Raw genomic sequence first — 20,783 nt, forward strand, 5'->3', positions numbered from 1 at the left:
CTGTTATTATGGAGTTGGCTTTTCTGTTTTTGACATTTCGTCTTCAACTGATTAGTAAGACCTTCATAATCGTACCACCATTGGTACGCGAGTTGGCATCTGGAGTTGCCAGCGTAGCTACTCCTTTTTTGCTCTGTGGAATGAAGTTTTTTAGTGCATTTGTATTTGTCCTAATATAACTAGTTATTCCGAAATCCGAGCCGATCCGAATTGGCTGTATCTTAAAAAATAATGAAAATGAAATATTTATTTTTCAAGTCACGAACGTCAATATGAACGTCAAATAAAGCTACGCCGGCACACATGAAAATACATTGACATACATGAACAATTTGAATTTGCTGAACGCTCAACAACTGCATTTTCGTGCGGTACATTGTGGAACGTACCTTCTCAGTAGCGCTTACCATACTTATCAAACACTTATCAGACACTTATCAATTTGTAAATAAGACGCAGGATTTTATTAACTCAGAGCGTAATGGATTAGGGTGGCAACATTGACGCGTGGGCGAGTGATCGATCGCGCGTTATCAGTGTTGCCACACTTGACATTTCCGTCGTATTATAATATAAAAACTCATTCATTTGTATAACTTATTGTCTAATAAGGGGCCTGTTGCATAACAATTTACAACTTGTATTACAAGCGGAACTCTCTTTCTTATAAAATGAATTGGAGGGGGACGGTATAAGGTATAAACAATATAAAAATGAGTGGTTTTTTTAATGGAGATACGGCAGGTAAGGATAACGCAGCCATGTTTGTGCGCGTTTTGTTTTGACGCCTGTCGGTTGGGTGCTTTATAACACCCCGGTATAGACTGAGCGGTTTTTTTGATGATGTATTTAGATTTTCCTGATTATGTCAAACGAGAGAAGGATTGGTTCAGTGCCTTTAAGCAGGCTGCTTTTAAAAGCCAGTACTAACTTATAAAACTATCTTCAGTCAAATGCGAGTTGCTCAAGCTTTAGGGCTATTTTTTTTCAAAGTTGTCTTTTTACGCGATTCATAGGTAAAATGGCCGTCAATAGAAATTGTCAACAACAACTTTATTATTTTGAAAGTTGAGGATCATAATGTGATATAAATTGACTAAAAAACACATGGATTTAGCCAGTATCTGATGAGTTAGAATAGAAATTAAAGACATTTTGACTACAGGATTTGTTTACATTGTTCACAAATCTTGTTGACGGCGACTTTACTCAGAATCGTCGAGGTCTTTCGATTCTGATAGGAGAAAAAAATGTTCCAAGATTTCCATACATTTTTCAAACCTTCCATTCCATTACCACCATACAAAATGTGTGATAAAATAGTAACAGAATGGGGAAAAAACCTTATGACACTTTTTTTCTACTATTAAGTAGGTTTGAAATTACTCGCGATTCTGAGTAAAAACCGCGATTCTGAATGTAAAAATTTCCAAATCCAAAAAAGTGGGGTGGACAACTTTAAGAAAAGAAATGGCCATTATGCAGCCAAAAAGTCAAGTAACTAAAAGGTTCTACTACAAGTAAGTACTACTTGAATTGTGTCGCTTAACTTCAAAAGTGGGTAAATCCATTCTGACATAAGGTTGATTACATAAAAAATATAATATGATCTGAAAGATAATCAACCTTATAGCAAAATGGATTTACCCACTTTTCAAGTTAAGCGACACAATTTAACATGCTACCTAGTTATATTTTCTTTTATTTTTCCTACTACGAAGCCGATTCCTATATTTAACCGCCCTAAAACTTCTCCCTGAATAAAACATACAGCCTTATTCAGCTCTCACTACCCTCGTGACCATAAAAAAAGTAACCCACTTTTCAGTGTCGTTGATTAAATTTTAATACGCTTTGGTCCCGACATCGTCCGAGGTCCGTTCTATTCATAGTTAAAACTAGGGACTGAGCGTATTGATCTTTACTTTATGGAATAGGTCGAATTCTGTGGCAAAGAATTACATTCTCATTGGAGAATGCTCCGGAGAGAACTACTTTTGTTTTTATTATTTATATTTTGTGGCGATGTAAAAGGAAGAGAATGATAATATTATTATAAGCATAGATTAAATATAAAAAGATCATACTATCCCATACATTAAAATGCGACCGCCTAAGATCGCGCATACACTACACCACACATAGATGGCGCCACAAAAAAATATCTTGTAGCTTTCGATTATACCTGTAGATTGCGTTGTGTCACTTTGGCTCGAAAGTGACTCTTAACGCCAATCTACAAAATAATCAATGGCAACAAGGCATTTTTTGTGGCGCCATCTATGTGTGGTGTAGTGTATGCGCGTTCTTTGGCGGTCGCGTTTTAATGTATGGGATGATCTTCTTATATTTAATCTATGTTATAAGTAAACATTGTAGCTTTGATGAATATGTAACGCAATTGTTTAATCACCGTTTATAATATAATCAGTTATAACCTGGAATAAATAATATCTTCAATTTTTCACACACTTGTTTTCAAACGCGTCCATATTAACATTTAAATGTTCATTCTTCCTGATCACACCTTTTATGTAATAAAATATATTCACTTGTCTTCTAATTACGTCTTATCATTAACACAAAGGTGTAACTTTGCATGGTTTAATCATAAAATTTAAACAAAGCTGCTTACGGACCGTGAATTTAAATTAGCATATTCTCATATTAATGTGCTTAAAATATAATATTATTGGCCGCTGACAGAGTCTATTGTCAAGGAAGGAATCGTCGTGTGAAAGTCTTGTTCCCTTTGTCTGTAGGGTATCTAATTGGATGGTATAATTATTTTGGGCGGATGATTCTACGTCCGTTATGTTTAGAGGCGTAAAGAAGTCTTATTCAAGCTAACATATTAAATAACTGATAAACATTTGAGATTTCATTGATCAGAGACAACGATTAACATGACAATGAGAAAGTAGTAGCTGCCAGAAAAAAAAGTTGGTATTAAACGTTAATTTCAAGTAAAGACTGCTTAATTTTTCACGCACTTATTACCCTACAGGATTACATTTTACGACTTACCGCATTAAAATACTTAGTTAACCCGCTTAAATATTATACTTTACCACTATTTGCTTTTTTCAACTTCGCGCAACTTTGTAAAGCTTAGCAAGTCGACATCATTAAAACTTCTACCTGTGAACCTTCACGTAAAACTAAATAAGTTCATAAAAAATACACCGAAGGCACCAAATCTCGGGCAATCTGTTTGAGCACCACGTACTATAAAAATAATAATTCGTCTTCGCCCATCAGATGGCTCAAGAGAGCAGAGGAACGCGATAATCGACGGGAATTAAGAATTGTAAAACTTGATTACTTACACGAATGGAGGGAATATTATTTACAACTTAATTTGTTAAGTGAACCAATAATGGAAAACATTTCTGATCTAACCTTAGTCTAATTCAGTAATAGTAACTCTGCTTGAATCAGATTATAAATTGCAATCTAAATAATTTTTAATGTTATTATTACTTTTCCCACAGAGAAGATAGTTGACAAATTATATATAAAATTCCTTGGGCCATCGTCTAAAACTCGGTCGTGATCCAGAACCGCCACGGAAGATCCCTCACAAAATACCTACAAGCCAGCGCTTGTTTTTGAAACGCGATATTTGACTCGAATGTCGAAAATGACATGAACATACTTGATTCGACTTTTAATATTCTCTCACAAAATAAATCAGGAAAGCTTAAAAGCATACAAAGCTAATATTAGAAAAAATAAATTGAAATTGCTTGTTAAACACACAATTAGTTAAATGAATACGTTTGCATCACGGCCTCTAGAAGGCAGTATCCTTAACAAAGTAACTTGTAATTAAGCAGTAAAGAAACTTCTCCCAGAAAATAATTTTCTACACCGCTGTCGGCATTACAAACAGCCACGCTTAGCCCACTCTGACCTTACTTTGAAAAAAAAAAAAAAAAAAAAAAACCGGTTTCTTACGAGCAGACGATTAAGTTATCTTGCCGCTATTTCACCGATTTCGAGTTAATTTCTTCATTTTGTTGCGCCTCGAGAATTCTTGTTCCTTTTTGTGAAACACTTCGGTCATATTTATCAAAAGTCGAACGAGCAATTCTTCTAATGGCCCTGATTGATCAGAGACGCTTTTATGTTAATTGTCGTGGAAGTCTTTTTGTCTCCGGGTCGGGAATTTTGAATTATTATTGTCTCAGATAAATTGGATGGAAATAATATTAAAGCATCAATGTTTACAGTAAGAATTTCATCTGTTTCCTATACACATTCAGCGAACACTAAAAACGTATTTACGTATTTGAAGAGTCGATTAATTTGTGTTGCTTTCTTGATTTTATTTGAATTCAAACTCATACTTTTATAGATTATGATCTCAAGAGATTATGTAGGAGATTGTTCTACTAAAGTAGATATTTATCAGTCCGGCAGTATGCGCTGTGACCTTGTCAGAGAGTTCAAGTTCATGTCCGACGGAATGGTCTACATTTGACAGCACCGTACGTTTCAAGACTAGTCGTGAGGTGTCATTCTCATTTCGTTATCTGTGACGAGCGTTAAAGACTCCTCATGTTGAAGTTGTGACTTAGAACCAACTTTTTTTATAGTAACCCACCATTTGTTAATACACAATTGCTATGGAATAGTTATTTGTTATACAAGGGGGCAAAGTTGTATTTTAACGCCGAGTGTGGAATTGAAAAACGAGCAAGTGAAAGGATTCTATAGTTGAACCACGAGCGAAGCGAGTGGTTTGAAAATAGAATTCTGAACTTGCGAGTTTTTTAACACACGAGAAGTAAAATATTGGGTTGGTAAGAAAGTAATGAGCGATCGATTGAATTCCACATAAAAATTTTGAGAGTTCTAGAATCTTCTATGGTCGAAAGTATATAAAGGGCGAGTCGCACAGTTTCTCGTCAGTCATTCACTAGCTGTCGCCGAGCTAATATAAGGAAGAAAATGGACGAATTAAAAGTGCATGTAAGGCATTGCTTACTATATGAATTTCAGTCTGGCCATTCAGCCGCCGAAGCAGTGCGTAATATATGTCAGCGTGTTGCTCCTGAAGTTGTGTCTGAGGCCACGGCGAAACGATGGTTCCAGCGGTTTCGTAGTGGCGACTTTTCATTATCAGATCAACCTAAGTCTGGTCGACCGGTGAAGATTGATGTAGCCAAATTAAAAACCTTAATTGAAGGAGATCGGAGGCTAACGAGTCGTACTCTTGCTACCGAGTTAGGCTGCTCTCATGTCACCATAGAAACATATTTACACGAGTTGGGAAAAAACTACAAATACAGTGTTTGGATACCGCACGAACTTGATAGAGATCAACTAAACCGCCGTGCCGATATCTGCATACAACTTCTGTCTTTTCGCCGCACATTCAACTGGTTGGACCATCTTATCACTGGAGATGAAAAATGGGTCTTATATATAAATCACACACGCACACGTCAGTGGCTAGCTCCAAACGAAAAAGGAATAGAGGCACCAAAAACAGAGCCTCACCCGAAAAAAGTTATGCTGTCCGTTTGGTGGGATATTCATGGTATTATTCACTGGGAACTCCTACCAAGTGGAATGACTGTTACCGCATCAGTATACTGTAATCAGCTTGAAAATTTAAACCAAAAAATCTGTCAGAATCGTCCACAGCATGCTAAAGTTTTTTTCTTACACGACTATGCTCGCCCACACATTGCAAAAGTGACTCGGCTAAAGCTATTGGAGCTAGGTTGGAAAGTGATACCTCATCCACCGTACTCTCCAGACTTGGCACCTACGGATTACGCATTGTTCAGATCGCTAAGCAATGCCTTGAATGAAAAAAGTTCGATGATCAAGCCCATCTACGACAGTACATAGCTGAGTTTTTTGAATCTAAATCTAAGAACTTCTTCGCCGATGCTATTCATTCTTTACCAGAACGATGGAGACAAGTAGTAGATAACGAAGGCCGTTATATTTTTGATAAATGATTAAAATAATGAATTAAATAAAAATTACAATATTGGTTATGATTAGCTCATTACTTTCTTACCAACCCAATACATTTGCACCCGAGTGTAACACAAAACTTTTCCCCTCACTATAGCGAGGAAACTACAACGCAAAAAAATGCATTAATCACTGCTTCCAGTAGTTCCACAGGTGGTAAATCATCTTAATTACTAGATTCACCTACTTTTATCAATTTTAAAGCAGTTAGTTTGACTTTATTCAAGGTCAAATTACTTTACCCACTAGTGGATAAAATGCGTTTTTACCCGCTGGTATTAAAGGACAAAACACGTCTTTCCGAGCTAGTGAGGGGAAAAAATACATACTTACTAAGCAGCATTAGCAGCCTAATGATACTACAGCTAGACATAACGTGTCTAATAGATTTTTGAATGAAAGCTTTAGTAGCAAGATTTACACTCATTTGACGCCATTAGGTACTGCTATTAAATATATTTATTGTTAAAACTTTTCAGATTTACTAGATGCCTCGAATATAAGCTTTACGTTTATAAATCTTCACAAAGCCGTAAATAAATCTAAAGAGAACACGGCCGGATAGTGATAGATTATTTATATGACATTGGATACCCCAATACGATTATATAGCTCGGAATAATCGTAAATTTGTTAGTGTAACCGACAATACTGTTGAGTGCGGCCCATTTTGTTAATGCCATATTCCCGACTTTTGTTTTGGCCCGTCGCAGAGGAGTAATAAACGAGGTGGCAGATCGTAAACCCGGCTTTATCGACGTTTGTCCAAGATCGTTTATTGCCCTCCAGGATTACCGTTTCTGATTGATTCAGGTTCTTCTTAAATAAAGTTTGGTATAACACCGTTGTATGGCACCGGCCCTGTTTGTTTTATGCCCTCGTATAAAATTGTGAATTAAAAAGGCCCCTTAAGATTTACGATCTAATCCGCCCAGATAAGGCAGTGTAGATTATTAAAATTTAATTTATCTTTTCGAAAATTCATCGATTTACTCAAGATTTTACGATTCCGTCAAATAAATCCGTCAAGTTTACCTTTCGAGGTCATTGACGTCGTGTGTGGAAGAATTTTAATTCGACGGCGTATCACAAAAAAGTGTTTCTTTCATACAATAAAAATTTAAAAATAACTCCTAATCAAATCAGCTCAGAGCAAATGGATATGCGTTGCCGACAAAACGCATGTAGCAGACCCTGTACCATGAAATTCAAAGATTAGCGAGACGGCGCCTAGTTTTAGAGGAACTCTGATAACGAATGCTACAGGCATTGGAATAAAACTCACAATTAAAGCGTTAAAATTAGACGAGAATCGTGTAGTCGCTTAGTCGGTGGGTTGCGCAGTACTGGCCGCACTCCCGCTTAGTTAATTAAGACATGGATTATCAAACGTTTTGGAGTAGTAAATAAAACTGTAATCTTTCACCGTAGAGTAAAGGCGTCTCCATAACACGCCTTTATCTCGAAATGGTAAGCCGAAATGCATAACGTTTCTTTGATCCCACACCTACGCACACATTTAAATAGTAATATCGTACAAATAACACTAATGCACTGTCAATTTTTAATGTTCTACCAGACAAGAAAGCTTAAATGTTATAATGTACAATACTGTCTTGTAAAGACTAATACGTTTTCTATATTTTATTAATAACTTATTTCTTTTACAGGTAAGTGTTTGGACCCTCGACGACAATTTAAGGAATTTGTAAGTATAGGCAGTAAATGACCTGTTGTTGGGAAACATGAAGCAATTTTCTCCCCGTCTTGCGAAATGTTAATTTGTTTCTCCGTCTTTCCTTATTCCTTAGCACTCCTTACATCCTTAATTTAAAACAAAGTTCAGCAGATATAAGTCACAGAACTTTTTGTAAACAAGTCGGGGGAACGCGAACGCTAGAACAGACTGATTTAATACTTTAAGCTTTATTTACTGAGACGTCTGTATCTATAATTTTCTTGTAGGATTTATTGCACAAGTTCTTAATGAGTCGAGATGAAGTTAAGAAATAAAACTTAAAGCGTTGCCGCTCAAGAATTCTAGACGCACAAAAAATCGGTCTTCTGTTTCACTTCTTATCCGTACCCGAATTTGAGTGAGAAAATTCAAATCCTTTGTACCTCCGCTTACCTCAGCTGAGTGTCATCTATCATACCTTCACCTTCATTACCTACCTCAACTTTGACTACCATAAGTATATCAATACTTTTATTTTTAATACACGAAAGACTGCCTAATGGAGCAAGTAGCACGCCGTTGCGCTTTTCGTTATCGTCAAAAGCAAAATAATCCTTATGTTTAAGCTTGTTGAGGATATTTTAAATTTCAATAACAGTATTGTAAAAATTGTTTTAGTAAAGTGAAGAAGTCATTTTTTCGTTGTCACTGATGGGTTTTCAAATATTGACGGTCCGAGCCATTATCTGGGAGACCGTGTCGGCCGTGTCGGCGTAACGCAGCTTTGATAACGCTCTATTCGTCGCCGCTTAAAAAACTGTTTGTTCTACTGTCTATGTTTGTATTGGTTGCGGATATTAAAAGGTGCGGGATTAGGGTGTATTTTGATAGGGAGCTAAATGGAATGTTGATGCAACATATGCTTGATAGTACGCTTTCTATAGGGGTGGGGTGGTTATTGGTTAGTGTTTGGACATCGAATCCAATGTACATCAGGGTTGGACATACATAAATACGAGGAGAGACAAAGTAATAGGAGAATCGGTATCTGCTTACGAGTTGTTAACTAGACTGTTGGATCTTTTTTAGGGTTCCGTAGTCAACTAGGAACCCTTATAGTTTCGCCATGTCTGTCTGTCCGTCCGTCCGTCCGTCCGTCCGTCCGTCCGTCCGTCCGTCCGTCCGTCCGTCCGTCCGTCCGCGGATAATCTCAGTAACCGTTAGCACTAGAAAGCTGAAATTTGGTACCAATATGCATATTAATCACGCCAACAAAGTGCAAAAATAAAAAATGGAAAAAAATGTTTTATTAGGGTACCCCCCTACATGTAAAGTGGGGGCTGATATTTTTTTTCATTCCAACCCCAACGTGTGATATATTGTTGGATAGGTATTTAAAAATGAATAAGGGTTTACTAAGATCGTTTTTTGATAATATTAATATTTTCGGAAATAATCGCTCCTAAAGGAAAAAAAAAGTGCGTCCCCCCCCCCCCTCTAACTTTTGAACCATATGTTTAAAAAATATGAAAAAAATCACAAAAGTAGAACTTTATAAGGACTTTCTAGGAAAATTGTTTTGAACTTGATAGGTTCAGTAGTTTTTGAGAAAAATACGGAAAACTACGGAACCCTACACTGAGCGTGGCCCGACACGCTCTTGGCCGGTTTTTATTTACTACTAGAACACACATCATTTGAGTAAGTAGGTATCAAAAACGATATCTTACCACACAAAAAGGACTAATAAATTTTAACACATATTTATCTACTCTAATAATTTTAAAAAGCCCCACTTAACACTCAATCAAATAGTAAAACAATGTAATAAATCTGTAACACGACTCGCACATATGTGGTGGTGAGTGAGAATATTCAGATCTTAATTACGGAGACATCCGAGTCGAAAGAGATCTCAGTGTGTATTTCAACGGTTTAATTGAAAACAAATGTTCGCTAAACTTTTTTGTTGATGTTGAGAATTGGAATAGGATGCCAGTAGTTATTTATCAACAACAACAAAAAAATCGTACTTCCATAACTTAATCTTAATTTTCCCTATTCGGTACTTATTATCTTTGTCAAATTTGATATCCCGAACATGTTTTCCGCTTTTTTTCCTATTACGGTACATAAAATGCGTCATGTTATTTGTACGTTTCATCTCAACTTTCAAAGTATATTAAAATTATTTCCCTTCCTTTGTTATTATTAGGTTAGAAATAATAATTTATTTTGACAGATCCTAAATTATATACCCCAGAAAGGGCAACATCTTGATGGAATAAAATATGTATACATTGTGTTACTGTACTGAATTTCAGACAGCCACTAAGAAATTGGGTATCCCGAACATAACAAAAGATATCAGGGCAAATATTTGATTATTTAATATTTGTAACAATTGAATGTAACAAATGAAATTTTCTTCGAATTTAATGGTATTAGTTATTTTGTAAGTTCGTTTGAAACAGTTTATTGTATTTCAAACGAAGATGATTGTTTCTAAAATATTTTAAAGTCCGTACTTCTAAGAAATTTATAAAGTCTAGCCATATTTATTTTAGTAAAATCTTAAAATGAAATTACTTCTTAAGTTGCTGTGTATATTTACTCATTTGTTGTCTGTATTAAGGCGCGCAATAAAAAGTATTTGTATTAATTTCTTCTTCAAAACTTCAAAGATTTTCCTGGTTACTTATTACTATTACAACTTTGTATATGATGTTTATATACCCACTATAATTCAGTTTCTTATTATTCTTATTTATACACATCCATTTCAAATGTAATTAATACCATATCCGTGGATCAGATAACTCCTTTCCACAGTAAATAAACAACCACCATAATTTACAATTCCTACATGTGTATAAGCTCCCAGTTATCATTGTATTAAACCGTCGAAACATAAATCTCCTGCGCATCCAATAAGAAGATAACTATCTTACATCAACGCGGGCTCAATAAGAAACTCGATTAACATAACAATGCAACTAATTGCACCGTCAGATAGTACTTTAAATTTAAAGCAAATTTGATTTAAACTATATGTATGGTAATTGAGTAATCATGACGTTTGATTGTGGGGTAATAAGATGTTAGAATTGAGTGTTTAATTTAGTACCGTTTTTTACACTTTTTGATAGCTATAAATCTTTTCCGTACATAAGTAATAAAATCAGTTTGTTCTAAATATGTATATGTAAGTCCTATCTATACTATAGATTTCTGATTCATATCAACGACATTAAATAAATAAATAAAATAAAATAAATGAATATTGGGAGACACCTTACACATTACCTATGGACTTAAAAAAATTGCTTCTTGTAATGACATTTGTATTACGTACCGCACTTATAAAATATAAGTACCAAGTCATGTAAGCTTTACAAAATTTTGTTGACTTATTATGTAGGTAAGTAGTAAGTACCAATGGCAATGCATGGTAAAGATTTTTGGACAATCGGATAGTTTTCTTATTCATCAACTACACAAAGTATCTGTAAATTCATGTATCAAATCTCCAGCACAGCCGAGTACATCCCCAACAACGGCAACAACTATATTAGCAGACTGCCCATAAACATATATGATTTGTTAACTAAATAAGCCAGCTTCCTTAGTTATAAAGCTGGAAAGTAAGCATAGTGTTGCTTAGCGTAAATTATAGGAGCCCGCCGGCTTGCAAACTCGCTAGACAGTAGACATTAGAGATGATCTAGATTTAAAGTTCATGTGCATTCTGTGAGGTAAATTTAAACTTTCACATATTTTGCATAATTCAAATCAAACGACACTTTATAACAATAATTAACACTCTATTATGTAACTGTCAAATCATTGGATAGAGGTTGTTTGCTTTAAATTGTTTTGTCACGTGTATTTTTAATAGCCCGTTTAAGTGTCCCTATGCTAGGCAAAGGCCTCCTTCAGTGAACTTCACAGCTCCTGTTGTTCTGCTATTTCTAGCTTCATGAAGGTGTCCAGTTCGTCCCATTAATATTATCTCCGTTTGGTCCTGCCACGTCCATTATCAAAAATGATTTTAACTCGCCAATTTTTAGATTTTTGGAAGTTGGTGTAGTCTTTAGGCTCAACCATATTGAACTTATGATTGCATAAGAATTATTTCCGTTTCGTTAAGAATTATGCGTCAACTTAGCAACAAAGATTTGTGTCATAACATCTTCCTATTCTTCCACAAACAAATTCTCTCTAAAAATCTTCCAAGCTTGAATCTCAGTAGTATTGACATCACGACTGCTTAGAAATTGGAGCAGCTAACAACGCACGGTGTGTTGCTTGGAGCGCAAATTACGAGGTATCCCGCTGGCTTCAAGTACCAGACAATTGTACCCTTCCCGTCCTTCCCGAACCGGTGTAATTACGACTACTTGCTCAACCATCCTCCTTTAATATGTTAATAAGAACAATCTCCATGTTTTAGAGTTCCTTAGCGTATTTACCATTATTTACAGTAATGGACGCATTGGAAACGGAGTTTATGGCTTTAATAAGCACATCACTTGCTGTCAACGCTGATTTATCTGTTGTTATTTTTTCTTTCGGTCTCATTGCTTTATCAGTCTTTCAAGATTTAAATATTTACTCCGCCTAATTTGTAGTATTATTATGCATGGTTATAAAATTTGTACATGCCTATGGATATTTGAAATAAAATTTAGCACAGGAAAAGAACGAAAAACAGTTCTTTCATTCAACAAGTTAACTCATAAAGTTTCTTGCACTGTAGACCTATAGAAAATAATAACGATTACATTCGCACGCGAATTCAGACAGCTATAAGTAGCAAAAAATATGAATCATTCGCAATTTGAACAATTCTTACTGTACGTTGTCCCCAATATTTAAGTCTCGAAGCCTCGGAACGAGTAAACTTGTTTGAAGAGGCTTTAATTTGATACGTTCGGATTCAGCGGAACCCATAAATTGAAACATTATCGTGCCGAAAACGCATTGTCGGGTATCCTTATACTTAACAGCGGTTTTAATAATGATCTCCGTTTTAAGTAATCGTGGGTCGTGTACCTGGTAATTAGCGTCTTGTGAATTAACCTTTTTTTATATATCAATAACGTTTGAGTAATGTCTGGGTGTTTGTTAAGACTCGGGGGCATTGAGTGTGTTTAATATGTCAATAATTTCCTTAATGGAAAAACGTTATTAATGTCGCGAATTCTTCGGTGGTCCGATTATGTTTTTAATAAGGCCTTTGCCAAATTTAGTCGATTTGATGGTGTTTTTAATTTTAACAAAAATATGGATGATACTTCTATATTTAGTTCGTTTACAAAAACTGGGAAAGGTTATAAATTTAGTATTCCCATCGTCAACAGTATCGCTATTAAAGTAATAACGCAAAGGGCAGGTGACAAAAACAGAAGAACGCGCGATCATTGTTTTTGAAACCAGTTTCGAATGATTCTTTAGAATGCCGTTGGCGAGCTTTGATGAGAGACGGATCCTGTTTTCGATCTGATCGTGAGGTAGAAATACTCACGAATGTGTCTTGATGGATCTAGAATGAGAACATTTTTTTATATAAAAATATTTTTATTGTACAGTATTGTTCGTTTATTTTATACCAATTTTATTATAGTATAGAGTCAGATAGGTATCAGCTATTTTCAATATAATTTTAACTTCAATAAACCACTCGAAAATTAAACTCTACAGGAACAAAAATATCTAATCTTACACTTCTCTTACATGCTTTGTTTATCTTTGTCAATGATTCGTTTTTATTAAAACATCTCAAATACATCGAAGTAAAAATAACAGGTCTAATATAATTAAAGTCTATAGTCGCACATCATAATATCTCTATTTAACGAAACGCCAACCCAACGACCTCTGCTCCCAAAATGTCAGAACCTTAATTATTATTCGTAACATCATAATCATCGGAATCGTGAGTATTCACTGAACTCAAGCATCGATACTTTCCGACCAATATAGCTTGGCCTTTTCTCCAAATGCGCTCTTATTTCAGTACTAACCACAATTTTGTTAAAGCTTCTATCACTTAAGAATCTCTTTAAATTGGTCATCGATAAATTATAACGTTACCCTCACTGCAAGACTAGTTTACTTGTTCCAACCACCCGCTGAGCGCTATGTGAGGCATGAGTACACTCAGCAAAACTTAATGATGCCACGGACGATCACAATCTTCACTATTATCGACTTTATCATCTACGCTGTTATACTTAGTATTGTGTGCAACGTCTTCAATACTTTCGACAGCTTTGGTTTCTCTGTATACATCTCATGCCGTTTCATTACAATCCTTACATCATTTATCATACTTTACATTGCTATAATTTATTCATAAAGCAGATCTTGTTTTATGCGTTCACTTTACATGGTGTTCTCGAATTTCTCAATACGTGATACGATTACCTATACAAAATCCTTTAGAAATATTAGTATACACAGTTTTATTACAACTTACAATATTTTACACGTCGCCAAGTACCTGTAAAATAAAACCGTACTTTTATTTATGTTATGGAACCTCCGTTGTTACAAAGATATTATTAAACTTTTATATCTACATCGCCAACGTATCTGATATCAAGCAGTTAATTTTGATGATTTAAAAATTTATGGCCTCTTAAAAATGCCCTATCGAATGATTTCATAAAAGCTACCGGTGAGCGTTAAACTACCTTTATGTCTCGGTGTCTATTACATGAATTAATTAACAAGAGAATTTTAAATTTATTGCTCGCATTATGTTAGTCGTCAAAAATTTCTTCGTGTCATCACGTTACCAACCGCAATTTTGAACTAAAAATTTCCCAACCTCATTATGGACCACCTCATCTCCTAAACCGATATCTCTAACACCATGTATGTAAATGGCCCTAAATGAGGGCCAATAGATCTCTCTGTCGCAGGTTTATTAGCGTCGAGTTGATAAACGGTTATTAATGCACTCGACTCATCAGCTGAGCGTAAATGTCGCACCGCATTAGTTCTGATTACTGGTGAATTAATTTAAGGCTATGTGCGGACGGTGAATGTCCAAGAGGCATAGTAATTATGCAGCATAAACTACTATTGTCATTAAATAAACTTATGGAGCTAGCTTATTTATCCCTCTATATGAAAAATGATATGCAGAAATTACAGGGACGGATGCTAACGTAAAACCGGCTGAATTTACCTTAGTAGTAAAGTAATTCTAAGACATTGGACAAAACATGTCTGTCTATCAAAAATATGTTCAAAAAATTTTGAAAAAACCCCCGACCGCGACATAGTGTTCCGATTTTCATGAAACGTGGCTAAGAACACTCCCGACTAACTCAGCTTTCAAACAAAAAAAACTAAATCTAAATCGGTTCATCCGTTCGGGAGCTACGATGCCACAGACAGACACACACACAGACAGACAGACAGACAAACAAACAGACAGACGGACAGACAGACAGACAGACACACACACAGACAGACACGTCAAACTTATAACACCCCGTCGTTTTTGCGTCGGGGGTTAAAAACCTGATTATTTAAAACAATTTAGTCTACATAATTATGACGAAAAGTAATTTTGTTCATAATCTATCTCATAAATTCGACTATCAACATAGACATCGTCAAACACCAAAATCTCAGAGAAAACAAAAATATTTATACAAGCTTCTAAATTAGCATCGCAATAACCCTTAAATGTCATCTTATTACAACAATCTGGAAAGCTAATATGATTTAGGAGAAGATAAATGGGGGGGCACATATTATACTAATAACTTCGGATCTCCAGAGCATACTAAATATGATAATCTTCTAGTAAAAGAAGAGGGTAATAAAATTGCATGTTTTTATAGCGAACCCTCCTATTATAAAGGCAGGATTAACGAAATTCATGCGCAATCACACGTTCATACAACATTTATGTTTATGACTGTACATCAAAGAGAATGAAGGACACTTTAAAGTGTTGATTATACTTTCATACGAAATGAGTTATCTAGCCATTTTGTATTATTGAAGGTTAAGTACATTTTGTTATTACTTTGGTCACGGAAGTTTTTCAACGTTTGAATTAATATAGTTTTTATTACTTTTATACTGATCATTTTCTTAAGTACGGGTACAGTCTGTTTGTCCTGTCTGCCTATTTATTGTTGCTCCGCCTGGCGTCCATTATTATGGACCGTTATTAGTAATTGGATTTCACCTGGAAGGGAATTATTAAAAATATAACAATTTAATGCGCAAATTGCCTTTTCAAATGAAACTAGAAATACCCATACGTCCAGTTATGTCCAGATAAAGTACCTAAGTATAAACCGTTACACAAAAGATACTCTAAAACTAGGCTACTATAATGCAGCTACATTATACCGAGGATTATTCTGTGAACTTTTATTTGCATTCCTGCTAGTCATACTGAATATTATTTCATAGCCCGGATATGGTAATAGACTTGGCCGGCCCGACAATCCGGCCCGTAAGAATTTTAGCGAAACTCTGGAAGAAATTGTGTTTGCTCATCCTACTTACATATTACATAATCTGTAAACTTTTGTACGGTTCCTCATTTAATATACCTACTTATTTGCTGCTGTTGATATAAAATATGCTTAACGCTTTCCATTAGTTAGAAATGGATTTGTTTTGTTTTTATACTTACTAATTGTTTATTGTAATTGGCAACTGCAATTGGGATCGCACTTATTTGCTGCTTTATGTTATGGATTCCCTTTTTTTATGCCTCAGGTAACGTTGCGTGTTAAGCTTTAGATATTGTATTTCTATAGCGGTCGTAAAATGTTTCTATCCGCGTTACGATAGTGATTCTAGTTCAATGTAGCCTAATATAACTTTATGATCTTTATAAATATCGGCAGCGTCGTTTGCCACTAATATAGCTGTTAAATTATCAGACACGCTTTTGTCCGTTGTTCACATCAATTTATAATATCACCAATCAAACTGAATTGATTTCCCATTGATCCCATTAACGCAGGTGTAAAATTACTTTTCCGTTCAATACGTAATATTTCTTAGTGTTATTTATAGTTAACATCAATTAACCCTTGTCCGAGAGTAAGATTTACATATTAATATATTTCGAACCCATAAATTACAGTCGTTGGCGTATCGTTTTTTTACGGTTTGAGCGAGGTGGAAATTTAAGTCGGTTTCAATTAATAATTTGAAGGTTCCTTTAGTATCAGTTTTGATTTTTTTTGTAAGTCCTGTTAATGAACTGTCAGTTTTTACATCATGTCCAGTTTCTACCTAGTCATAATGTCGCAATCACGATTTGAATTGACCTAAATTAAGATGCTGGAGATTTTATTATACCTACTTAAAGTTGTATACCTATTTTCTGATTAAAATATGACTACATATTTCAAGTCCATCAACTCCTCGCAAAATGTTATTACCAAAGTCAAGAACTCTCTTCAAACGCACACATGTTTTTCAATTCAATTTTCAGCGAAAGGCTAAACTTCGGCCACCCCATTTCGTGTTAACAGAGCAATAATTGGTCCCGGTTGTTTCCAAACTTCTCAACTATTCCATAACAAAAATCGCCAAACTCTCAGCATATTCGATTGAAACTAAAAATAAACTCCGCCAAAGCAGCCAGCCGACAAATGTCTTAATTCCACGAATCCAATACGAATGGCTAACAATTTGTCGAGCTCGTTGGCTTGATATCTAAATTAGTATGGAGACAGGCCTATCCTTTTTTATCTCGTCCTTCTGCAAGCTTGACGTCTCAATTAATTTTGTGTAATTTCAAAGATCTGGATCGCGACCGACTCATTTCTGAATGAAATGACGCTCAGCTTTGCGCGGCAATTTTCAAGTATTTGGTTTATTAATACATGCTGCAGCTACGCTTTTATAATTATGTTGTGCTGGTGCCGAGGTTTAATCACTTTTTTTTTAGTTTACGTTAGATTCGTGTCGATTAACTTCCTCTAGTTAATCTATGTAATCATTTGAAGCTTGTTTCACATCGTACGCAACGCTTTCTACATAGCTTGTGGTTGTGGCTATATCATTACATTCATTACCTCAAACTTTATGATTTAAGATCCACCGCCGACTGAGCCTAATGAAGATATTCTTCAAAAATGCAAAGTAGCCCTAGGACAAAACATACTTTGTCAAAAATTAATGCAAAATAATACAATTTGGCTGAGAGCTTTCGCCAGGCCGGAGGTAGTAAAAACCCTAGCTTTTCTAGCCATCTAAAAGGACTTTATTTATTTTAGTGCCTAATTTAAATAAAACAGGTCTTAAAGCTCTTTTGTGACTTTGTTGTGATTTGTAAACAAATTAGCTCAAACGAAAGGATATTGTATAATGCTTCAAAGGCTGAAATTATCATAATAAATGTGAAATAATATTTGTTTCTTGCTTTGAGGTTGACGTAAAAGTTGGGGAGTGCTATTGAAAAATTAAGGATTTTAATTAACACTTTAATCTCTTAAGCGTTAGTTTTGAACTAATGCTTCGTAATTAGGGAAGGTAATCCCTTGAAGCGTTTAAAAATCCCTGAGAAAATATCCACAAAAAAGCGAACAATTCATCATAATAGTGCCAGGCAATTACTGCCAGAAGCGTTAATGACTGGCATCTATTAATCCACGGGGAACTTGTTTTGAACTCACAAGACTTATAGTGATTTCGATAATAATCTTGTTTTAATAATTACCAACTTATTTTTCTTCATACAATCTTGATAACGCCTATTTGTATGGTATTTTTCTTGGTCACCGTTAGACTTAATTTGGTGGGCTGACAACTCTTTTAGAATGGTTAATTCGTGTGATTTTTCTTGGTTAGCTTATCTGACGTGTGATCGTATGTGGTTCTAGGAAATGCTCCCTGATTCTCATTTCATTAGTTTTTTGCTCTCATTTAGTAAAGTGAGAACTGAAATTTTAAAGTGTGTAATAAATCATAATGATGTACCCTATCTCAAAACGTTTCCCGTCGTTTATACTATAACAAGTTTTCTATATTAAAAAAATAGAGACTAGGTGTAGGCGTATAAAAAGTCATGAAATAAATTATTTACCTAATTATCTACATAATAAAGCTTTAATTTCAGCAATTTTCAAGGTAAAAATCAATGAATAAATACCGTCAAAAGCTTTATTCATGACATTAGAATTTATGATGCATTTGAAAACATATTATTCATTCATAATAATACAAACATTTCAACAAAAAGCATTCCCCATTGTCACAGGAAAAATTTTGACGAATTAATTAACAAACATAATATATTTAACAGATTCAAAATCGCCCCGTTTCGAACGGGGGCCTACCGTGCTTCGTAATAAATATTAATCACTCGACAGCATAGATTTCTAAAGTAAGGATAAGTCATATACTTTCGTTTGATGCGCCTAAGAACGCTACAACGCGATTGGTTGATGACTCCGCACCACGAACACAATTGGTCGCATAGACTGCACGCTTGGCTCGTGCACAGCGGAGTTACTGACTTCGCTGTGCTGTATCCATAGCCGAATGCACAAACGCTCATGGAACGCTCACGATAATATCTCTTTCGTAGCTATTCATCTCTATCGCTCTTGCGAATTGGCGCTACAGAGCCACACTACATTTCTGCGGCGTTTCGCATCGCAGAAATGCCTTTCGCCTACTGGGCCTGGCACCATTTTTGTCGTTTGCGTGCCATGTCCTTACGCGGTTATATATAAGTCATTTCTCACCAGTATTTAAATGTTTCCTGCTACTGTGGCTATAGGATACTCAGTTTCGCTCAACCAGTTTTGTCGGCTCTAGTTGTTTATGTCGTGTTCTGTCGCCGTCTGAAATGATTCAAACGTTTTAATGTTGCTTTACTTTCTCGAGACACTTGCGCGATATAATTCTATTTAATTAGATGTTTGAGTGCAAAATGGAAGCCGCATCAAATAAATAAGAAAATATTTTTCTGTTTATGAAAGAAAATTACCACTGAGAAATAATGATGTAAGTAGGTTTATTAATTTTCTTCAGTGGAGCTTCCTCGCATTATACTTGTACCAAAACTATTTTCGATTATATATATTCCTTCTCAAATATTGTTTTTGCATAAAATACTGAAAATTGAGGTAATGTCGTGGACACTGTGGAATATCAATTTTCAAATACAAGGCATAATATATCGGAATAGGGTGCTCGTAATACTAGTAGATAAGTGTATATGTATTGTATACTTAACCATGTTTTGTGCTTCCAAACTTAAACCCACAGCGTATAAATAAAATTAGCGGCCATTTTGTTTTAAGCTCGTTACAGCTCGACGCACGCCACTGGCCCTCGTAATTATGATGTTGAACTGAACGTGTGTGTAACAGCCCTAACCACGCGCGAATAAAACGCTCCCATGTGTGCGTGGAACTCGTGTGCGCACGCGCATGTGTGCGTAATTGAGTTTGTGGTCGTGTCGGCGTTTTTGAATTGTTCTTTGCTTGTCTAACATTAATTGCTATATACCTTACGTCCGCGGGCGCGAACGCCCTCCCGTTTTTTGTTCCCATTTTTATTGAACGTCTTAATAATCATGCTTGATAAGAACAAGGAAGGTTGGCTAGTGGCCAATGTTTTGAATTCGATGTTAAATGGTTTGGCGATTGTTATCGCGGTTCGATTATGGGGCGTGTTTGTTAACGTGAGTTATGGCGTGCCAAAATATTGGTTGAACACTCGTTTGCTTGTGTTTGTGTTTGGATTATTGCTTTCCTTTGTATGGTTATCCGGTTTATAATCCTAAAAAGCTTGATTTTATCATTACAATAGTTTTCTCGATATAATATTTGAGAGTTTCCCTTAAGAGTTAGGTATTACTATTCATTGTAATCCCAAATTACGAGCATGTAAAGCAGTCATTATCAAATGTTACTTTAGATTCATTAGAGCGTGCTGTAATGATAAAATTTGATTGAAATGCTATTAAAACGACCTCGACGCTGTGTTAAGTTGAGCCTCGCGACCTATAAACTGATACTAGAATAACAAATACAAACATCACGACCCTAACTCATTGTTTTTTTTTTTTCAAATGTCCCGTGTTTTCACGCCTCGACTTTCA

The 20,783-nt window shown here is 35.3% G+C and overlaps 1 protein-coding gene across 2 annotated transcripts in view; it reads left to right on the top strand.

Moving 5' to 3' along the window:
- Positions 1 to 20,783, top strand: part of LOC125232610 — a 167,138-nt gene that overhangs the window by 42,605 nt on the left and 103,750 nt on the right. The window contains exon 1 of one of the 2 annotated variants that reach the window (XM_048138343.1): positions 7,686 to 7,705. The exons of the other annotated variant lie outside the window; for it this stretch is intronic. The gene's annotated coding sequence lies outside the window, so the exon portion shown is untranslated. Of the gene's footprint in view, positions 1 to 7,685; positions 7,706 to 20,783 lie in introns of those variants that run through there. 2 annotated transcript variants of the gene reach the window in all.

This window comes from Leguminivora glycinivorella, chromosome 13, assembly GCF_023078275.1.
Source record: "Leguminivora glycinivorella isolate SPB_JAAS2020 chromosome 13, LegGlyc_1.1, whole genome shotgun sequence".
In the NCBI taxonomy this organism is placed as follows: Eukaryota; Metazoa; Arthropoda; class Insecta; order Lepidoptera; family Tortricidae; genus Leguminivora; species Leguminivora glycinivorella.